Consider the following 7,946-nt stretch of genomic DNA (forward strand, 5'->3'; position numbering starts at 1 on the left):
GGGCCGCCGCCACCGCCCGGAGGACCCCACACGGCTAGCGCCTCAGCAGCCGCCGCGCAGCGTCCCCGCCCCGCCGGCAGCCGCGGGGGCGGGCTCGGCCTCCGGGAAGGAGCACGTCGATTGGCGCGGCCGAGTGTCACTTGCGGAGGACCCTGCGGACATTGGCATTTCTCTCGGGCCTGTCAACCTCTTCCGCCCAGTGAGAGCCCGGGGTAGGGCGCACCCGACAGCCCCACCTCGGATTGGTCCAGATGACGGCCAATCAGACCCTGCTACAATCTCATTGGTTCTTTTCTGAAGCCTCTTCGCTCTCCGGGAGGATGGGCGAATGCAGAGAGCCCGGCCTATTTGATCGCGGATTGGCCCATATTTCCGCCACTCATTTCCTTGTATGCTTCAGTCACGGCCACGTCACCCCCTCCCGTCACTCTTCTCAGCGTCCTCTTCCGCCCTTCGGGATTGGTGGTTAATATCAGCTGCTCAGCTTTTTCTACCATTCACTGAACGCGCTGAGGCAAAGGGAGAGGAGTTTCAGCTTCACATCGCCACTTTCATTTCTTATTGGTTAGCATCTACGTCACTCACACTTCAGCAGAGAGCTGGGGCAATAGTTGGAGATGATTACTTCCGGGAATTGTCTGTGAAAGCGAGACCTGGCAATACTGACCAATGAAAGAGACGTAGGGAGAGAGGGACAGGCAGGATAACCAATGACATCAAAGAACAGCATTCGGGGGCGTGCCCGCCTGCTTCCGGCTTGGGGGACCTTGATAGCAGGCGGAAGCTAAGCTTCCCTCTTAAGGCGTTGTTTAGAGTCCGGCGCGATGCTGAATTCCCTGTCAGAGTTAAGAGATTCAGGGTGTCTTCTTAGGAAGAGTTCTTGGGGAGAGTAACTCTTGGAAGTCATGCCCTCCCTGTAAGACCCCCTCCTGACCCAGGGCTGGAGGCCCCGAGAGAGCGCCCGCCGCGACCCGGGGGTGGCGGTCGGCCCCCGAGCCCGCGTCCCTGGCTTGCTCTTTGTCACCTCCTCTGTTCCCGACGGCCCCAAGCCTCTGTTCTGCCTGACGCGTTGCCGACCTAGCTCGAGGGGTGGATGCGCGGGGACCTGATTTTGTCTCTTGCACCCCAAAGGCCTCTGTTGGTTTTAGCATCATAGATTTACATTTGCAGGCTTTGGGCAGGAAATTGCCACTTTTTTCATCAGTTGGCTTTGTTTACGCGTTGTGGAAAAAATCACAAGTTCAGTAACTCGTGTAACCTTCTGACGCTGTAAGCTAGTATCAGAAATACAGGCGGCCGCGCGGGACTCGGGCTTGGCACCGGTGTGCCCTACCAGCTTGAGGGGCGGTGGTGTAGCCTTTAGACAGGTGAAGCATGGCTTCTCCCGAAGGGGGTAGTAAATTAAAATATCTTTTATTAGAGAATGGCTTCAAATGGAGAGAAGTAGTTACTGAATTCTGGAGAAGGAATTCTCTACGCCTCTTCAGTATGATTTAAGTTCTGCAATATTTTTAAAGGGAACTAAATGTATTTATGCTTGCATCATGCCTTTGCTACTTATTGGCTCTATGAGTTTGGAAAAGTCATTTAAGCTCTCCAAGCCTGAAAGAAAGAAAACTACAAGGACGCTCTTATGATTAAGTGCACATCCGTGCGCAGATTAAAAAAAAAAAAAACTAAGGAACAACTATTAACAGTATGGATTCTGTTGCCAAATGTGCCTTGAGTCATTTAGCAATTGCCAAGGAAAAAGACATACTGGACTCTTACATTCGGCCAAGTCTGGCTGTCTTCGCCTGACCTAGTCATCCGCCTTTGCATCGATAATCCCGAGATAGTCAGTATTTTTATTTTTATTTTTATTTTTATTAGAACAAGCTTAGCAAAGCACAGGGACCGCGGTTCAATCCCCCAGCACCACATGCCAGCCAGCCCCGCCCCCTGGTGGGCTGAGCTGGCCACACACACACACACACACACACACTAAAATAAATAAATAAATTTAAAAAAAAAATATTCAGCAGGGCTGGAGATGTAGCTCAGGGACACAAGCATCTGCCTGGCAAATGCAAGGTCCTGAGTTGGATACAGTCAGTATGAAAAAAAAAAAAAAAAAGCTCAGAGTCAAGCATGGCAGTGTGCGCCTGTCATCCCAGATCCTGTCTCAACCAAACTGAACTAAACCAAACCCAGCCACAGCGCACCAGGGACCAAATAAAGATACTGACCATCTCAGGATTGTTGATGCAAAGGCAGATAACTAGGTTAAGGGGAAGACAGCCAGACTTAGCCGTGTTTGAAAGTACAGTATGTCTTTTTCCTTTGCAGTTGCGAAGGCAGGAGGATCGTTGTGAATTTGAGACCTGCCTGGGCTACAAAGTGAACTCAAGGCCAACCTGAGCTGCATAGTGAGACCCTGGCTCAAAAAGATAAAAATAAATAAATAGGTCCTTTGGGTCGTTGCTGACACTGCCTCTGGCCTACAGACCAAGTTCTTTTTGTTTGTGTAGTCCAGGCTGGCTCTGAACTTTTTTTTTTTTTCCAAAATTTTATTGATAAACAGATAGCAATGAGACAGTTTCAAATCAAATCGGAAGTACAGTTTCAACAAATAACACACTGCATATATTCTTCTTAGTGGTTAATTGCTGTACAAGATGCGGACTTGAGATCCTATTTACAAACACCATTAGAACAAATCATTCTATTCATTAAGAGAATGCAACTATATATCTATCCCAACCACTTTGAATACACAGATACAAAATGGACATTCATTTGCATACCCTTTTTTCGTTAAGTTCCGTTATTGAATATTATAGGTGTGTAAACTCAGCAAAATATTCTAAAAGAGACCAGTAGCCCATAATAGCATTGGGTCTTCTGTTTAACTGGCAATGTCAGAAATTATTGACCTGAGTCCCCCACAGCTCAACATAACAGCATGACTTTACTTCCTATATTTCGTCCTCATACTTTTCTACTGGATAGTTAAGACCAAGGTAAAGTAGGACCTATGCAACAAGAGTTGTTGGCTCCGAACTTTCTGTGGACCCCAGGCTGGCCTCAAGCCGGTGGCACTCCTCCTGCCTCAGCCTCCAGAGTGCTGGGATTAGAGGCCAGCCTGCTCCTTCCCGGCAGGACCAGCCCAGAGTGCTGAGCCTGGAAAATGAGGCCCGAGACCACCCGGCATCGCCTCCGCTGTCAGCCTGCCTCTCTTCTTGGTGTGCTCTGCACTCCCGCCAGTTGGGCCACATCCTTCCCCACATGGTCCCCTCCTTCCTCAGGCCGGTGCCTCTGTGCAGCTTTCCTCCTTTCCCGGCTGGGCTAACTCTACCCTGCTGAAGGGAGGCCTGTGGTTTCGGGGGCTCTAAATCACGTCCCTTTCTCGGGTCTCACTGTTTCCTTTGAGGCTGACTCCCTCACATTTAGTTGGAGCCTCTGTCCCCTACCAGAGGGCGCATTTCCTCCACAGCATGAGCCCTATCGGCTTTGCCCGTAGGTCACCACAGCCTAGCACGGCCGCCTGTGTAACAGTGTGTGGCTGGGCATGGTGGCACGACGATAACCACACCACCTGGGAGGCGTGAGTCCGAGGCCGGCCTGGACAGCTCATCCCTAGCCTGAGCCGCTTGCTGGGACACAGGAGCGCACGTACAGGGACTTGGGCTGTGCCCGAAACACTTAGGGCAGGGAGGTGACAAACAGCAGACACAGGACGGAACATGACCTTGTTGCCACAGAGGCAGTACCTCCAGTAACCTACAGCCGTGTGCGGCACCATGGAGGGAGAGCGAGAAGCAGGTGTAACCTGCCCAAGGAAGGATGTGACCCAGGGCAGGGCTGAGACAGGCGGATCTGGGAGCAGAGGCCTGCTGCCCCTGGCCACAAGGGCCCCAGAGCCGCCTCTGAGTTTGCCTACAGGAAGTAATTAGGGCAGGCGGCCCTAAGTTTTGCTGAAAATGATGGCTTAGAGTCAGCAGAGTGGGGAGAGGAGAGGCAGCGACCAAGAGACATTGGTAGCTTGGTGAAGCATGGCTTCAGTGGGCAGGCTGCCACGTCCACACCTTGTGGGCACACGTGGAGGAGGAAGTGGGCAGCCCGCGCCTCCTGGTCCTGTGTGGGGTGACCTTGGACACTGATACTGGCATTCTTCGAGTCAGGGCTCCCATTCCTACGGCCAGCCAGTAAGCACAGCTCTGCCACACCCCCTCATTTTCTGGGGGGACCCCCACGTAGGGGTGCCTGGGGCCTCAGTGTGCCTACCAGCAAGTGCTTTACCCCTGAGGTGCGTCCTCAGGCCTGGGATGCAGGATACAGTTGTTCATGCTGGGTTACAGGGCAGATGCCGCAGCATCCTGATCCTCTGTACTTCCTGTCCCATCCTCTCCCCCAACGTCCCCTGTCCCCAAATGCCCTTCTCTTCCCCACAAAGTTAGATCAACTCCATTAGGCCACTTCTAGATTCCCAGAAAACCGAGCTGCAGGTAGTTTCTGCGCAGTATGGCCTGCCTGCTCGCACCGTCCTGGTGTGGCCTTTGCCAGCGTGGATGAATGCCTTTCTGGCCCGCAGGGAGGCCCAGCCTCCCCCGCCCCACCCATAGACTGCACGGCATGCACAGGACATGCGAGAGCGCAGTGCAGGGGTGCGCACCCAGAGCCCCAGCACTCGGGAGGCTGAGGCGGGAGGATCACTGTGCGTTCAAGGCCAGCCTGAACTTCCTGCCTTATAAAAAAAGAGAAGGTTACAAGGTCAACAGTAAACCAGTGCCAAGCCACCATGACCAGAAGAGAACAGGCCTCTCCCAGCCTCACTGCTCAGAATACCCGGAAGATAACTGTCACCCTAAATCTATTTGCAGAAAAATAAGCCCCTTGGTCCTGCTGCTGGCCCAGTCCCGGTCTCTGCCCTCCCAGCCCTGGCGGCTCTCTGTGCTCCTGCCTGGCGCCCACAATCCACCTGGGTGCACCTGCTGCCCTGGGTGTCCACAGCTTGGACCGGAGTGAGCTCTTCAGATCCTGTGGCCACTCACGTCTTGGTGCGACGTGGAAGCCGCCACTCCCATTCCCCATGGCATGGTGGCATCCTCACCGTGGGGGTCACTGGACGGCTTAGTTGGTCCTCAGTGCCCTAAGGACAGGGCCCTCCTTCCCAGCCTGGGTGCAGCGCTGGCACCAGGACAGCGGTGACTGTGTATCTGTCTTCTCCATTCCCAGGCACTGCGGGGACCACAGCACTAGTCTGGCAGCACCAAGCTGTTCCTGACCTGGGTGACTGTGATAAAATATGTTGTCCTGTATTTCAAAGTGGACCTTAAGACACAAACAGACCTTGGTTACATCAGTTCTGTTCTCTGAATAATCCGTTTGAGCTTTTTTTGTTTTCACAGGGTCTCAGGGGCTGGGGGGATAGCTCAGCTGCATAAGCACCTGCTTGGCAATTGTAAGGTCCTGAGTTTGATCCCTGGTACCTAAAATAATAAATAAAAAATAATCAATTAGACAGGGTCTTTCTATGTTCTAGGCTGGCCTCAAAGTGTGGAGCCCAAGCTATCTTTCAACTTGTGATCTTCCTGCCTCAGCCTCCCAGAATGGTGAGGATTATAGGCATACCTGGTTTAAACTCTGTTTCTTATAGCATAATTATGTATTTCATCACCAGGTATCTGTTGGCTGCCTTGCAGGTGTTGACCTTGTGTGGGGCTTGGGCACAGCTATGACAAGACTGCTTCTGCATCTCAGGGCTTGTGTGCTAGGACAATGAATTAATGAGAACAGATTCCCTGGGACTGAATATAAGTAACGTGACAAAAGCATTTCCAGCCACTGGAGGCTGGTACGCTGGCATGCCCCTTGTCCTCCCAGCCACTTGGGAGGGGCTGCAGGGGCAGCCGGGCTGCAAGTTCAAATGGCTAGGGATGTAACGCAGCGCTGGAGGACGCAACCCTGAGTAGCACTCCTTCAGAGGCCCTGGGTCCAGTAACAACAGTGGTCCACAGAACAACAGCAAAATAGCACTCTGGGAAGAGGGAAGAGTGGGAGGCAGGAGCAGCTTCTCCTCTGGGGACATGTAAAGGCAAGAACAGTGCAGAGGCTGCCAGCGCAGGCTGCGCCTTTGGTGGCTGAGCTGGCCACCCCACTCCCTGCCCGAGGCAGAGAGGCGAAAACCCAATCAGGAGACACTGCAAGCGCCACCTTCCAAAGCTTGAAGCTCTTCCAGCTGCTCCAGTGTGAAACTTGGGTCTGGGAGCAGGAGAGTTTTTAAAATATTTTCTTTCTAATGACGCTTATTGGTCCAGCTCAGGCACACACAGCGATCACGTTCGTCATAAGGCATCAGGACCCGCGCATAAGGCAACTTGAGCCTCCTTTTTTCTGCTCCCCTCTTTTCCCTTCAGCTTTTCTTCCCATCCTTATGTACTAAGCTCCGTTTCCATTTCTTCCTTCTTTTCTCTTTTTTCTTTCCCTCTGGGGCACAGGAGATGCCTTACTCAAGATGCTAGGTTCGGAGCCTAGCCCAGTTTATGCCTACGGCTTAAGGACCGGTTCTAGCCCTCCCCGGCTGGGGGCCTGGCCCATCAGCTTTGGAACTATAATTACAGGGCTGACCTACTTCAGGGCAGAGAGCTCAAAAGAGAAAACGGAGGTGTGTTCTCAGTGCTGTAAAATAGCAGCGGAAGCACTTGCGAGGTGACAGTGAAGATTTATTTACCTTTGTTCTTGGGTGAACAGTGGTGACAGAAAAAAGGACTCTGAAGATTAAAGCCTGTTGCGGGGGAGCAGCAGCACAGAGTGGGAGCCTGCAGAACCCCAACCAAGAGCAGGCCGCTCTCTGCCGGCAGACCAGCCCTCCGCGTGGGAAGCAGAACCTGTGATTCTGTGTCCCTATGCACACCCACCCGCCTTGGAGGACAGCGTACCATGTGGTCAGCAGGGGCTTTCCAAGGTGTGGGGCGTGAGGAGCTTTCTCATGGTCAGTTTCTCATCCTGTAGATTTAAACTGATGAGATTTTGTATTCACAGAACCTAGCAAAGTGCACCCAGCAGTGGTCTCCTGGCTCCTTTCTAGGGATCTCCCAGACCAAGGCTGACACTGCTTTGCAGAATGAACTTGCACAATGAGGAGGTGGGAAGTGGCGCTGAGTGATGCTCAAGCACCTTCGCACAGCCTCCATTTGTTAACAGCACAACCCTGCCTGTGACGCAAGGTCAGATAATGCAGTGAATGGTGGCCTTGACACTGAGTTGTCAAAGCTTGGTTTCTGAAAAACCTATACACCGACTTCTTAGGGATCAAGGCATTGGTCTACTCAGGCACCGCTGGGGAAGAAGAGACATCTAGGACTCCTTCCCGCCTCCCCGCTCCGGCCTCCTGCACAAGGGACACCACTGCACCCAAAGCAGAATTCCAATTTGTGTCTTGGGTTCCCTGCTTTTTAACAGGGCAACCTTGGTGTTGCGACAGTGTCGCTGCGGAGGCTCCCGGGTGGGAGACATACGGCTCGCTCTGGGCTGGCGCCCTCTGAGGCGCCGTCCAGGTCCTCAGCACCTTCCGCGGCAGAACCGAGTGCAGCGAGCCGGAGCCTTTTCCTCCCCAGAGACCCACACATGCTGTTTTTAGCAGGTTTTAGAGCACGACCGCCTTTCATGGTTATGTTGCGTGCACCACTGCGCACAAATTTGGGGGATGCGGAGAGAAGCGAGCACCTCCACTCGAGCCCTGGGGACCCCTCAGCTCTTCCATGTGCAATTTTTTGTTAACAGCATACTCTTAGAACTTTCCTATGTATCCAAACTCAACACTTCTTAAATTTTTTTTCCTAAGAACAAAAAATGTTTTCTTAGTAGAAAACTTGGCAAGAACTGAAAAGCAAATGCATATTCCCCAAACATCCCAACTCCTCAATACACAGCAGTTAACTTTTTCTTTCTTTTTTTTTTTTTTT

The sequence above is a fragment of the Octodon degus genome, unplaced genomic scaffold (assembly GCF_000260255.1).
Source record: "Octodon degus isolate 3935 unplaced genomic scaffold, OctDeg1.0 scaffold00283, whole genome shotgun sequence".
In the NCBI taxonomy this organism is placed as follows: Eukaryota; Metazoa; Chordata; class Mammalia; order Rodentia; family Octodontidae; genus Octodon; species Octodon degus.